The following is a 16,021-nucleotide window of genomic DNA, read 5'->3' on the forward strand; positions in this document are numbered from 1 at the left end:
AGCGCGGATTCCGGGAGGATAGGTACCTCACCATTTTTTCCTCCTCGCTCCCTATCTTGAAAAGATAAATGCTGTTGTGCTCAATCTCTTTAAAAAAACTGCTGAAGAAAAAGCCAAGAATAATTAGATGTGATGGGGCTGTAAACATTTTTAGAGAAAAATAGAATCCCCTTCAGAAATCATCAAAGTAATTATTATACTACAGGAACTCAAAGCTTGAGAAGAAAGGAAGAGAAGAATATTTGTTTTAGAGGTTACTTTATTTCGGTCAGAAATTGCTACATAGTCTGTTTCTTATTTTCCTTTGTTAATGTTCTTTCAAGCATGGTATTAACCTCCACTAAACATTTCCTTTTTCAGTCTGGGCTTTGCTATTCAAGACAAACGACACCTATTTCTATGCACATATCACTGTCAGATTATATGCTGTCTCAATTACAGATGGATTTTCAGGTGCAGGATCATTTTCCGAACCACACTAGCTGCTGCAGGACCTCAGGAGGCCATGGGCTGAATCTGGCACTGATGCTGGAGAGTGGCTCTAGGATCCACTGTGGGCAACTAAGCAGGCATGCCATCCCAGCTGTGACTTGGGGTCCTTAATATCCAGGGAAAGTCAAAGAAGTCATGGAATAAACTTTATCTCCAAGTGAAGACCAAGATATTTCAAGGTTGCTTTACTCAAAACCATGATTTTTTTTTTTTTTTAATGTTATTAGTGCTCTTACAGAATGTACTTATCAACTACTGCCAAATATTTAGCATATTTCTGATATCAAGAACTTAAGGATAGTAATGGCAAACAAATAAATAAAAAGTCCATCTACACATGAAGGAAGAGCCACCTACAGATCAAGTTTCTCAGAACCTTAGAGTACAGACAGTGAAAAATATCTTTTAAGTTTAAATGCACTTTGCCTCTTCCCTAATGGCCACCTCCAGATAACATTTTGGGGACTTTCTGAACTCATTCTTGCTTGAGCTGAGAAAACATGACCAAACAGACCGAAGCCTTGCTCTGGTATCAAAGGGTCTCTGTGCCTGAATTTATTACAACAACTAAAAATCAATGCATTTTAAATGGAAAATCATTTCCACCTGTATTACTGTAGATACAGATGTGGAAACAACATTAGTCACAGTTTGCTGAATGATAGGCATTTTTGCCTTGGTGCTGTTTTGTGACTAACACTTCACGAGCAAACGGCTTCCAAGCGAACAGACAGCTTAAATCTCTCCCTGTACACGGTAACCATCTTTACAGTATGTGACTCACATTAGTGCATTGCGTTTCATAACAGCCTTTTGGGATACAAAATTGTCAGATGATAAGAATGCCAGGCGCAGAGATTAAATGATTTAACTAACTCCAGTTTACAGTTTTTGACAGAGCCAGAAAATTAACTCAGAATTTCTCGGTCCCTGTCCAATATTTTAATCTCGGCATTAACATTGTTCAAGTAACCTCTCTTCCCAGCACAGTGACTGTGGAAGCAATGGACCATTAGGGATTGCTGTAGGTATCATGGGTCTCCCCCTGGGTAAGGGCTTTGCATCTTTTTTTTTTCCAATCCATGCACATGCTGGGCAGAGCAACACCAGACACATAAATACACAACAGTAATATCAGGCCTCCAGCTTTTGGGGAAAGCATTAATTTTTAATATGTAGATGAGGCTTTGGCTTTCCTTTGAACCTGGCAGATGAGACTTTCAACAACATAATGTCCAACAGGACCAGACTGAGGCCTCACTCTGCCCTTCATCACAGAGAAACTTTCCACCTAGTACTTCCCTTGCTCCTGTGAGGTCTCCTATGCACGTTGCAGACTGGCCTTACCCAACTACACAGCAAATTTTGCGTGACATGACTGAGTGGCTCAGACCATTTGCCTGAAAGTCTCTGTGTCTGCGCCACATTTCTGTCTGGTTCACTGATTTTTCTGAGGATTTCTTTCCTCCCCATCATTTCTGGGAGAGAAAACGCACCATTACACTGGTATTCACAGTGGTGAAGAGCATACCATTAGGCATTTACAGGTTATCATGAAGAACCCCTGGTCTGTTTGTTTTACAAGCTAGTCATTCAGAGAAATAGATGAGGATTTTTTTAGTTGGGATATTTCTAATTTCTTTCTAGACTGGAGTAACAAATAAACAGAAACGAACTGGCCATCTGCAATCTCTTCAAAGGAGGTTCAGAAGCTGTTTTAAATTTTTTTTAGTTCTTAAGCATGCAACATTGACTGCATAAAACTATAAATTACTGGATTTGAATAACAATAAAATAAGTTTTAAATAATATTTTACCACTATACACTCAGGAAAAGGTGACAGCTCAAAAGAGTTAATCTGCACAGCAGATACCATTTCTTTGCAACAACCAGCAAAATTAATAAAAGTTTCCAGACTATCTTGCTGATATCATGTTCAAGTTTACTGAGGGTTTTTGTCCTTGAAATGTGTATCAGATCAAGAAATATTCTCTGAATCAAGAAAAATTTCTCTGTGGAAACCTTCGGAAAACAATGTTCTGTTTTCAGTATGTCTCCCAACATAACAGTGGTTGTGTGTCTCCAAGAGCCACAGCTCAAGCTCACACTGATTTGAATACTTTTCAACTAGTACCAGTGTTTATTAGCTAGCATGAACCTCAATTTTTTAAAAAATTATTTTGAACAGTGTCAAGATCTCAGTATTTTGAGCTGTTGGCAGTATGAGAACACAGAGCAAGTATTTCTGTGACAGAAAAGATTTTTAACAGAGAATAGAAATTTTTTTTCATACATGAAGAAAAAAACACAGCAAGATACATCAAAACGGACCATATGTTTTCATTTTAGTCATAATACTGCAAATATAACTTTGTCCAGGCCATGACTGGTATTTCTGGGAGCCCACTGAAAACTTACCACAAGTTTTTGTACCCCAGCTGGGCGGGTTTGAGAATCACCATTAATCACACTGGGAACAATTAACATTGTGCAGAAGGAGACTTTGCAATAGATGAGCCTACAATTGGCTAAGTTATCATCTTTGCTAATGTATGAAAATTTTAATATGGTCATTCTGGTGCAGCTGGGTTTTCACCGCTTAGGAAACATCTCATGTCTGAGATCATCCCCAGGGGTTTTTGGGAGTTATCTCCAGAAAACAACAGGATTACACGAGCGCTGGTTTGCTCTTTGTGATCTCTAGTAGCTGGTGAGAGCACCCGAGAGGAAACATTTGCGCGTCAGTGGGACGTGAAGTCCAGGAGCCACAAAATGATTCGATATAAGGTGTTAGAGGAGAAACAACCATCCCAAGTCCACCCTGGAATTTTTCCTAAGCCTGCTGTCCCCATACACACTGGGGCCCGACATACAGTGGGGCACATTCTGCTTGGAAGGCTTTCTCTGCCGACACAGAGAGGTGCATTTCAGATGGACCTAGACCATTGTTTTAGCAGCACGTAATCAGATAAATATTGATTTGTCTGCACTAGCTATTTTGCATTCTGCAAATGGTCAGCTACAGTACCTCTGGATACAGCTGGCTGCAACAGCTTCATTGCTGTGTTGTGTTTTTTTTTTTTTCTTTTTTTTTTTTCCTCAACTAAGTTGCTTCGCTAAAGCAAAACTGCTTCAAATGACAGCATTGATTTAAAGTTTTTGTTGAGAAGGTTTCTGAGGACTATGGTGATTTCTCTGGCCAGTTTCAGAAAAAAAAAAAAAAAAAAGAGAGACTCTGAATAAAATGTCTGACCTTCCTAAATTGCAAAATGGATGCTTTGACAGAATCCTGCTCCAAAAATACATTTGAAAGTGTGAGTGGAAAGGGGTATGTAAACAAATAAAGAAAAACCTACAAAAGATACCATAAATTGAAACTGCCATTCTCCAGACATCTCTGTTTCTGAAAGCTGTTATATGTGGACTAAAAAATGACATTATGAATTAAAAATTAACTACAATGAAAATATCAAAGAATTCAGATCAAATAAGTTGTAAGTGCCCCCCATAAGCTTAAATGGAATTCTCTTGACAATTACAGTTCAACAGTGCAGCAGACATCTTAAGCAGCTCTATAATAATTTGTAATTTTGCAGTAAGTGGCTATAAAATAGATTTTTCTTCTCTAGATAAATTGACTTCAAATGGATTGTTGCCTAAATACTTTCCTATTTTGTTTTATTTTCAGTTATCGAGAACCCCAAAAAAATCCATTCATTAGACTTAGCTAAACTGTTTAACATTGAAAAGGAATCAGGAAACGATTCTATAAAATGTGAGATTAGCTATGACTAATAACCTGAATAGAAATTCAAGATGATGAACCACTGGTATGTGTTCCAACACATATGAAACCTACTATCTTACGTGTCACAGCATTTTCAGAATGATGCTGATTTGAGAGCAAGCCTTGCTTTTTCAAAGGCACATTTAAAGACATTTATATACAATATATTTTAAATTAGAAACATCTATGAATTAGCTATAGTACAATTTGCTATGCCATACTCTGTATAAAGTAAGATTTTAAATCTAAACAATGATGTATGGAGTAACTTTGTGGTATCCTGCCTTTGTGTTTTTATTCTCAGCTAAATTTGATTGGGTTAGTTTTGCTTATTTGGTCAAAACAGTTAAAATTTATAGAAGTATCTTTCATACACCTTCTGCAGAAAAGGAATTTAGATTGCACTGGACTAGATGGTTTAGATGTTCAGCATCATCCATAGTCCCAGTGAAGGAGCAGTCTGCATACCAAGGAAAGAAAATATTAATAGTTCAGGAAACCCATGACAAAGACAAACACATCTGCTATTTTTACTGCCACAGGTGACCAGAATTTGAATAAGTTGAAATCATGTTTAAAAATCTTCTTCAGTACTTCAAGCTTACATGACTGAAGTAAAAATATCGCAATCAGCAGTAGGTTACAATAAATCTGTCTTTCATTAGAACAGATAAAGGGGTTGCAAGTAAGTCAGATCTTATATTGAAATGTCAAATGTCAGCTGACTTATCATTCACCACTGAATCGAAAGCTGTTCATACTATAACAGAAATTTCATTTCAACCTAATTCAATACAAATTGATCTTTAAGAGCCATTACATAAAGTAATCTTTAGTAATGTGGTTCTGAACATGTCCAGAAAAGGCCATTAGAGTCTTTGCAAATGACATTTTTACTTGATGAAGGAAAGTTTACATAATCCAATATGAGAGCTGTTCACAGCTCTGGTAAAATTAACGCACACGGGTGTAATTTTCAAGTCAAAAGGTTTTTTAATTTTGTATATTATGCAGGGACAACAGTAAAGCATCTGAATAGTTACTACTCTACTGTCTGTAAATAAGGAGGCAAAGCTGCATCTTGTGCACACGCCTCCTGCATAAACCACAGCAAAGGCATATGTAGGTCTGCCTGAGAAAGAGTAACTCTCTTCTGAGGGACCTTTTAAAGGGAATTTCGTCTCTTCCCTAACACACTCTCACAGTTTTCAAAGCTTCCTATTTTTTAAATGAACTGCTAGAAAGTTTTGCATATCAAAAATGTTGACACCACGGAGTATCCTCCCTTGTTACGACCACATTAACTCAAGTTTGGCTGCATCCCAGAAACAGAGCAAGCCTTCCTTCCCACACCGTTAATTAGCAGCAGCCTAATTTCTCAATAGAGAAATCTTGTCTTGGTCAGCACTGGGACTCAACAGACCATTTTCCCACACCAGACATAGGCAAGCATGGAAGTGTCGAAGACAGCAGAGAAATGGCTGTCATACAGTGTTTTGAAAATTTAGCAGAAAGCACTTGTTTACACCACATAATTAACTGAGAAGAGCCCCTGGTGGCTATATCACACTGTTAGCAAATAGAAAGAGATAGGGGAAAAAAACTCTGCCCTGTATGCGCTTGGCATTGTGCAATTTAAAGATGAAGGCCATTGGCAGAGGCAATAATGAAATGCACAGGTCATGAGTGAGATCTAATACCATATCCTCTGGCATTTCAGCATATAAAATAAAGGAAAGAAAAGAAGACAGTCTCTTAGACGACTCGGATTCAGTTAGATCTGGCCAACAAGTCGGATACTTGGATCCAAGCAGCCCGGCCCTTTGCCAGCATCCCGAGTACTTGGCACTGCTCTTGGGGTGGAGGGCACACTGCGTACCCTCTGCTCGGCAGCAGCGCCTGCCTAAAGGACACGGCACTCACCAGAGACCATGCAGAAAGGGTTTGTGTGTAACTCCTGCCTGCAATCCATCCCTGCTTCATAGCCCAGAGTGTACAGCCCCAGCCCGGCCCATCTCCATCGCTGCCAGGGTCACATCGGCTCTGGGAGCTATTTCAGCAGTGCTGGGGTACAGTTGTGTGATTCAGACAGAAATCAGTCCTTCTACATTGCCTCGTGGCCAGGGGAAGACTCTGCAATGGCAGCTCGGGAGAAGTTGGTACTCTGCAGCGGCCATGGGTATGTCCCCATGCAAACACACACTCTTGGGCTTTGTCTGGTGGCAGGGAGCGAGGTCCAGGCTTTGGCAAGACAAGCCTGAATGTTATTTACTAAAAGATTTCTCTCCTTAACAACCCTGATTTCTCATCTTAAATCAGCATCCAGTTAAGAGTAATTTTACCATTCACAGCTGTTTTGGTCATTAATCTCCTGTGGAGCAATTTGTCAGATGCCTTTAAATTAGCAATTTTTAAGTACCCATTATCTGCTTGGTTCCCTTTACCTAACATAACCTAAAGGTCAGGGATTGAATAACAGCAAGTCAGGAAAAGCAAGACTTATGATACAGCCAAATTGATCTTCTGCCATATTTATGGAGTTGAATATTGTTTTAGGGATGTTGTCCATATTCACAGTCAGTCACATAACAAATGGAAACCAGCCGCTAGGATAGTTGGAGCAGAAATCACTGTCATGAATAACTGAAACACCTGAAATAAAGATTTCACTGGTGCTATTTCCATTTGTTTGCTTAGTTTTAGAAAAATTAAATATAAGAAAGAACAGAGCAGGGAAGCACATACACCTTTATGAGGTTTCAGACTGTACTGAAAAATAACCGAAGTATGAAAAACTGATAACTTGTACAGCTACAGCACATCAACGTTTGGGGCAATTAAATACAGCAAAATGCAAAGATCAAACTAAATAACTGTGCAGGAACCACGCATCCAGCAGCAAAGTAATCTGCAGTACAGCAACATAAATTATGCTCAGTGATAACAGAGGAAGACAGACAGAAGGAGAAGGATGAGAGGTAGAATAACACATTCACCTCTTAGACCGCTTTAGTTAAAATTTGAATTGCTAAAATGGAAGGGGGGAGATTATTCTCTGTCTCATTCATAACCACTCCAGTTTTGCTCATAAAGTATTTTAACTGCTATTAAAGTAATTGAATGAATGAAACACTTTCCAAAGCAGATCTGAGGTGCTGGCGCAGGAAGGTCAGCACCACCCCGTTACTCCGGTACTCGCACACCGAGCGCGGCTGCGGAGCCGTCGGTGCCGTAGCGGCGTGGAGCGCGTCGCCCTGCTGCCACCTCCCGACCGACGGCACCAGGGTGTCACCTCCGGGGGTACCACCTCGGGGGCTCCACCTCTGGGGTACCACCTGCTGGGGTACCACCTCCTGGGGTACCACCTCGATCGTTCCACCTCACAGGCTGCCGCCTCCCAGGGCGCCACCTCTCTTGTTCCACCTCCCGGGGTGCCACCACCCCTGGAGCACATCCCCTTACAGCTGTTTTTCAGATGCTTTCCCCTCTGCCCACGTCTGTCTGCGGGGCCGTAGGGCCTGGCAGACCGAGGAATTCACGGCTCCTGCTCAGGTTGCCTCCTAACAGGTTTGCATTTCTAGGGTTTGCTTGCACTGCATTTCTTTTGCCCCATTCTAAGAACTGAAAAACATCTGGTGTGCACATGAGATCTCTGGCTCTTTTTCTTTTGCTTGGTCTCACAGAATCACAGAATTATTTAGACTGGAAAAGACCTTGAAGATCATCCAGTCCAACCATTAACCCAACACTGACAGTTCCCAACTCCGCCAGATCCCTCAGCGCTGGGTCAACCCAACTGTTCAACCCCCCCAGGGATGGGGACTCCCCCCCTGCCCTGGGCAGCCCATCCCAACGCCTGACAACCCGTCCTGGAAAGAAATGCTTCCTAATATCCAGTCTAAACCTTCCCTGGTGCAGCCTGAGGCCATTCCCTCTTGTCCTTGGTTACTTGGCTCCAGAGACTCATCCCCCCTCTCTGCACCCTCCTGGCAGGGAGTTGCAGAGGGCCAGGAGGTCTCCCCTCAGCCTCCTCTTCTCCAGACTGAACCCCCCCAGTTCCCCCAGCCGCTCCCCAGCAGACCTGTGCTCCAGACCCTGCCCCAGCTCCGTTGCCCTTCTCTGGCCACGCTCGAGTCATTCAATGGCCTTTTTGGGGTGAGGGGCCCAAAACTGAGCCCTCTCACCGAGGGCCAGCCTCACCAGCGCCGAGCACAGGGGTGAGATCCCTTCCCTGTCCATGTTGGCCACTCTATTGCTGATGCAAGGCAGTCTCTTCTCTTGTCTCCTTTTTTTTTTTTTCCTCCACCCTCTAAAGACACAAGTCCATGTTTAACATGTGGTAGCTTGAAACCAGGCAGCTTTGGTATAGAAAGGTAAGAACTGCAGCCATGTGAGCCTCTGCTTTGGTCCACCCACCTGTGATTTAGACTGCTGCCAGAACATGAGCTAGTTTGCCAGGTTTAAAGTAAACTCTAAAACAGAGAAGGAGCCAAAGTTGTGTGGATTGTGCTTTTTCATTTTGTTAGATTTTCTTTTTTAATTGAAAGTGCTGTATGAGCAACCACCAAAAATACTGGAAACCTTTGAATTCACTGTGCAATATTATAGCCATGAACAGCAGTCCGGGGAAATGCTTACAGTTCCGCTGACATTACTTTGTGCACTGGTTTTCGCCTCTTTACTGATGCTCTTTGATTTGTTGATGCCCTTTCCACAATGTGGTTGTGAACAGAGGATGTCTCCAAGCACCTTGGGGAAAAGCTCTGAAGATGTTAGATTTTAAAAAGCTTTTTTTAAATCTCCCTCCCTCACTCTCCCACCTTACCAAATGCTTTTTACAAGTCTATTAGCTTCATTAAAGAGTCAAAAGAAAATCCATCAGCACTCTAAGTGTTTTCTCTCTAGTGATTCTGAGACATTTATGGACTTGGAAGATGCACATTTAGGGCATCCCAGACAGTAATAAGAAAGTATAGGGACCTTAAGACTCACTACACTTTTTAACTTTGTGAGCTAGAAAGATTTATGTATTAAATAGTTGAGGCCCTGTTAAAACATGGTAATTTATACTCTTCTCCAAATCCTCTTTAATTTTAGCAAAGTTTATAATTATAGTAGCTAATATGGCACCTTCTGGGAGAGAAAAGTCTTTAGTGCTGAGTGTTATTGTGTCTCAGGAATGGCTGCCTCAAGCTACCGAAAAACCAGACATTCACAGGACCTGTTAGCACTCTCCAAGCAGCCTGTTACATTTTGGCATTAAAACAATTTAGCTTCAAAAGATTATCTCTTCTCTAAAGGTGGTTGTGCCACCTGTGAAGGGCATCTGTGATTAAACTCATAAACACTCCTTGCCTGTGTGAGCTGTGGGTAGGAGATTTATGGATATTTCTCATTTCCTGCATACCATTTGCCAGGGGCAAGCGGGGTTCAAGAGAAAACACCCTAACCTTTGTCAGGCAAACACAGGATTGGCTCTGCCCGTACTGAGCAGCTATTTCTAGACAACAGAAGAAACTGCTGCGCTCAGCTCTTTCACCTTGTGGAATCAATGGATTGTACAGAAATGTGATCTACTTCTATTTCGCAAAATAGCTCTAGGGAAAAATTAAATATGCAGATTTGACCCAGTGTTCATCAGGGAAATTGCTAGTTCATGTCTTTGAGAAGGCAGTGAGGGCACCTCCTGTTTTTCAGATCTCTTGCATGTTTGACAATTTGGATTTTTATTTGTTGGTTCAATTGTTTCCAGTTCAGCACCAGAAGGTCCAAACCTCTCTGGTTTTCATCCAGGCTTGTTTTTCACATGAGAGTAGGCCTACACAGTTTCTTGAAGGTAGGCACAAGCTTCATAAGCCTCATCACTACAGCATCCTCCTGCACGGTATCAAGCAGGGCCAGCACCTGAGCAGAAACACATTTGCTCACACTGGGAAGAGGTGGCCGCTGGAGCCTGAACAAAGTCAGGAGCATCTGCCAGCAGCTCTGGCCTTTCCCACTACCTTGGCAGATACACTCAGGCAGCTTCTGCTAGCTTGATTGAAACAACCCCAGAGCTGTGTTCACAACAACCACAACATAACATCTAGGGCACGTCCCCATTGCTGGGGGCAGTTATCTGACCGCAGACCCACCTCTGGTCTGAAGCTGTTCACAGATGCTTTTCTGTGACTATGTCAATGCTGAAAAAAATCCAGCCATGACTTATTAGTGCCAACACAATAGAACAAAACCAGGTTGTAATAGCTTCAAGGACTGGAGCTGCCTTCTGGCTGGTTGCCCAGGAGTGTTGGCATGAAGCTGGGTACCCCTGGCTTGTGCAGAGTGCTAGGGGATATTTGTATTAAAAGATTCAGGGCTGCCATCAGTGACCATTTGGACCATTCAGGTCAGTCTGAAAACCCTCTGTTGGCTCATTCCTGCTCCATAACAGCTGAATCACGTGGGGTTGTCATCTACCCAGCACACAGAGAGATGTGCAACAACAGCTAAGCTAGATGTCACTTGTTCGCAGCTTCGATGTAAACCAGAAGGAACAAAAACACATCAACAGTAACATTTACCCAAGTTAATACCTTAGTTAAGAAGCAGGGAGTGTTGGGTCTAGCAGAGTGCTGGACTTGCTGAAAGCTAGCTTGGGTAACTTCAGAAGAACACTGACTTGCATTGGGAAGACTTGCTCCAATTTTACAGATCTTTTGCAGGTCACAGTGCAAGTCAAATTTCCTGATTTTAGACAAATGATCAGAGGTTCCATGTTTTTTTTTTATAACTAAAGCCATTCCCCCGTATTAAAACCTATTTGCCCTGATTTTGTACAGTGGCTACATCTACTAGGCAATGCTGAAGACTGAAGAATGAGAGAAAGTAGAGACAGAGAGTACTAATCCCTCATTTCACCATCACAGTTCATATTTTCTGTTCCTTAATTTCAGAACTGAGGTCGCAACCCAATTATTAAGCATGTTAAATGAGCTCCATATTAAGTGCATGGCATACAGCTGGGAAGAGGAGGTTTTGGGTGAGAGTACAGCACTAATGCATTTACCTTCTCTGCACTCACATAATTGCAGCCTCTGATATTTACAGTACTTTGGTAAATAATCTGACATGCTTCACCACTTTCTCTTTAAGAAGTACTCAGCTATATTGAGGCATAACTTTAATATCTTCCATTCACATAAAGTCTATCATCGAAGCAAATCCTGTAATGGTTGAGTGATTTTACTAGGAGCACAGATTTCTTGACATTCATGCCGTGTATGAGCAACTTTACTTACATGGATATGCAGACACTTATTAGGCTGCGTTAACAGCACAAAGAAGGACTTTTCAGGACAGAAAAAATGCAATTTAAATGACAGGAATCATCTTGGTAGAGGGGTAATACTGCTATTGACTGAAGTGGATTTGATGTGGTTAATCCATGGTAATTTTATTAATTTTAAAAGTACTTTGAGGACTTGAATGACAACAAGGGATCTTAATCACTTATTTGACACTGAAAGACAAATTCTCCGCCTGCACTGTGTCCCCTTTCTGATACCAAAGAGGCACGCTGCATCTAAGCCAAGGAGCCCTGGGAGAGCAGCCAGCGCTGCCTGCTTCAGCCCTGCGCAGACACAGAAGTTGATGGTCAGCTACTGACCTCTGCAAAACCCATTTATTTTACCACTTTTGGCAAAAATTGCTGCTTGAAGGAGTGCATCAAAACAAATCCTCAAATGACACTCCTCATATCTATTTAAAAATTAAAACAGGAATAAACTCATAGTGTCACGCACCAGTGACAAGGGCCAAGGTCGTTTCAGAGTGAGCCGGTCTGTACATAAACATAATTCTAATCTCAGATAACACTTAAAGTGAATCTCTTAATGATTAAAGTGCTAAAGCTTTAATGGAAACACAAATGTCGCAAGAAGAATACAAAAATATCATTAAGCTCTTTGCTGTGACAAGTTCCTGCAATCTTACCAGGAGAGTTTTCTACTTTTCTACCTGCAGCAAGAATCAGAGAAAAATTTCAGTTTTTAAAATGAGCTTTCACATCACTGGAAATTAATTTCAAAGCAGCTTTGCAAGTTCCACTGTTATTCCTCAGTCCCAAGTATAGAACAATTATTGATTTAACTAATTTCTTAGGAAGACAGGTCAAGTTTCAGCTTAAACTGCACCTTGTAAAAACATAGCCTCATGCAAAAGGAGAGACAGAGAGGGATTAGCAATGTGCCATTCACTTTTCCAGGTACATTTACTGTGTCCCCACTTGCTCACAGTAAGCCTGTGCTGTTTGTATGTTACAAGATCTGTTTAGTTCTTTGTTGATCCAGAAAATAGAAATAGTGCTCCACTACAAGCACCCCATTCTCGTGGAAGCATGGTTTCCTCGGGAGGCCTTCCCAAAAGCCTGATAGCCAGAGGTTTTATTATATTGTGTAAACGGCAAGTGAAAAAAAGGGCTTGTTGGGGCCTGGGAAGGAGCTGGGTGTCCCTGGGTGCTGCTGTCTCGCTGCTACAGCCTTGGGGCAGGTGGCTCTAGGGACAGTTGTTCCTTCAAAGGGGAACAACAGGCATGGCAGTCCCTTCGCTTTGTGAAACCTCTGAGCACGCGTCTGAGGTCCTGCTCCATCAGCTCCGTGTTCTCTAATGCTGCACAATGTCTTCCCGCATTTTAAACGTGAAGAGTAAGATTTTATCTCCCTTCCTTGAGGGAGAAGTTGAAGACTCTGGCTGCTGCAGCTGTGACCCATATCCCCACCAGTCATCACTTCATGGAAGTGAGGAGCTTCAGAGGCAAAAAACTTCTTTTTGAACCTTGGATTTTTCACTAAGTATATGAATGGGGTCTTGGGACTGCAAAATGTTTAGGTCTGGTTAGCTTTTATTACAGAACACTTACTATTTGATTTCTAAATGCAGTTACAGGAATTAATAAGAATCCTATGACCAATAGCATTATGGATACAGTTGGCAGCTGATATAATCATTAATGTGATGTTCAAAGTTACAGTGAAGAGTGTAAAGACTTCAGTAGGGTTGACCCTGGGCCAAAATGTGGAGGCCAAATACTAAGGCTGAGGAATGGTTACTTCTATAGATATTTGTGAGTGAGGCCTACAGGTAAAGCACTCTTTAAAACAGCTTTTTTTTTTTTTTTTTTTTTTTTTTCAGAGTATGTAGTATCTATTCTAGAGCTGAGAACACATCCAACCAAGAGCGTTCATTTATATGGTGGCGGGGACAAATTCCAGTGAAAAAGGATCATTGTGGCTGCAGAGAAACTGGTTCTCCTAACGCTTTCTCACAGCTCTGTGAAAAAAATTGCATCTCTTGGTTTTCAGTTCTGATCTTCAGAACAGTCTGGTCTGAAAGGGTTTGGGAAGACATTCTTCTTCCTGGAAGTACTGTGTTCTTTAAGTTTTCTTTCTGGGTTAACCCTAATCCAGCAATATTAAAAGACCTTTATTGCTTATCTGCCTTCTGTGTGACTGCTCTCAGAGATATAAAAAAAAATTTGTCTGAAGAAGACAAGTTGCCTCACCCACTACTGTTACCCTTCCAGAAGCCAAGATAATACCAGCATTAAGGCGAATAATTTGAAATTCAGGTGGCTGAATGGAAGGAGCAAGTCAACAGCTGCAGACAAGCAGGGAAGCCCTGAGACAGAAATGGAGGGGCTGCAGAGGTGGGTGCCTTGAGGCAGAGGCACAGCCATACCTAGCATCTCCCTTTGGGCCAGACATAACAAATACAACATAGCTACCCCCACAGCTGGCAAAAGCATCATGGGCAGGAATGTAAGATATTCATGTGTCTAAAGTCATGTTTCTTGTACTTGCTAGTCCTCAGTGTAGGGAGTTATAGGCAAATATTATCAAAATATTAAACTGTCTGCTAAAAAAGGATGTTGAGTCAGACTTCAACCCATATTTGGAACTGTTAAATTATGGAGTAGCACTGATGTTATCTGCTGACATTTCATTCAGCAGAAAAACTTACTTAAGGAAAGAAGTAATGCTGTAAAAGAAATTGAGGTCAGGCTGCATAGAGACTTGCAGTTGTGCAAGAGGAAAGTGCCAGTGCAGTGTGGGGTGCCAGCTCCTGGTGGGTCAGGCAGGGGCAGTGCTGGTGAAGGGCACTGGTATCACCAGAGGTAGCTCTGGATTTAAATGAAGTCCATCTGACAGAGACAATAACAACTGGAAAACCCAGCAAGGTGGGAACTGGGAGGCCCCATCAGCCACACAAACTCCTCCGGCCACCTGAAGAGGGAACCTGGCAATGTATTAATCTACTGCAAAGTCAGATCCAGCCCACACGGTTTCTTTTTATAACCACCTATAATCCACGCCGCCCACTTCCTCCAACAATCTCAGCTTTCTTTTTTTCCTTTTTTTTTTTTTTTTTTTTTAAATTTCCTGCTCCCGACTGAAATGTGCTGTATTGCCACAAATTCAGGTCGGGATGGAAGCAGAGGCCATCACACTCTGCCTTTTCTGCCATGTGCAGAGCTCTACAGTGATAGGGAGATGAGGGAGCATAACTGATATGATAAAGAATAACATCAGATCTAGCAAGACAGTGGGAAGGGGAAGTGATTGGAGGAAGAAACTTTAAAAGGTTCTCTGTAGGCTTGAGTTAGACATGCTGCATTTTTTCACTCCTAAGAGTTTGTGCTATGAACATTTTGAATTCTACCCGGTTTAAGTGTCACAGTATCCTCTCAGCCTGAATCTGCAAATCCATGAATTTAGAACACACTCGAAATGAACTTGCAGCAGCATCCCTATTGCTTAGACTTTAGAAATTAAATAATTTAGAGAATTAAGGATTATTTTGATCTATTATTTTGTGGACAGCTGGGCAGGGAGGCCAGACCACACAGGAGGTACACCAGAATTACATGCATGGGTACAGAGGTGCCCTAAACCCACTGAAGTTTAAGGGACATCAAAGTCCAGACTTAATATTCCAGTCTAGTTTAATGCTGTGCCACTGAGGGTAACAGCCACAACTGTCATCTTTTATCCACTCTGGTTTTCTTTCAAATGAAAGCAACAGATGCACTTTCCCAGCCTTCAGCCCACTCTTGGTTTTGGACTGGGAGTCACTAATCTACTCCAGCACCATTTGCAAACCTTAGTACTATAAAAGCTCAGCTGTTTGGCTCTGCAATGCACTGGTCTGAACAAGCAGCAACCAACTAAGATACATAACTTTTTCAAAATAGTATTCTTTTTATTCACTGAGGGAGATAAGTAGTTAAGTGATGAGAAGGTTAAGATACAGAGGATTTCCTGAGGTGAGAAGAGAATCGGAGCCTGGTTTAAAGATTTCTGCACAAGGGATTGATTATAGTCTTGGACCACGTGAAAAAAATCCTAGAAATAATTAATTATTTGTGCCCTACAGTGCAACTCACTAACCAAACCCCAGAGATACCCACATGGTTTATAAAGAATGAGGGAATAAATCTCCCAGGTTTCACAGTATCAGAGCACCCTCTGGACATTTGCTCGATCTGAATTACTGGCACTCTGTGAACTGCAGTTTGGAATCAGCCCCACAGCTTTCCCTGTGAGCTACTCACACGGAAACTTAAACCCAGGCTTTACTTTGAGCACTGGGAATTCAGCACATTTGATGTTCATGTATTTCAGAGCTGCAATTGCCTTCTAGGCTACAAAGGCTTTCCTGAGCTAACATCTAAACTGTATGAACAAACAATGGGATTTTATGCA

The sequence above is a fragment of the Athene noctua genome, chromosome 15 (genome assembly GCF_965140245.1).
Source record: "Athene noctua chromosome 15, bAthNoc1.hap1.1, whole genome shotgun sequence".
Classification (NCBI taxonomy): domain Eukaryota; kingdom Metazoa; phylum Chordata; class Aves; order Strigiformes; family Strigidae; genus Athene; species Athene noctua.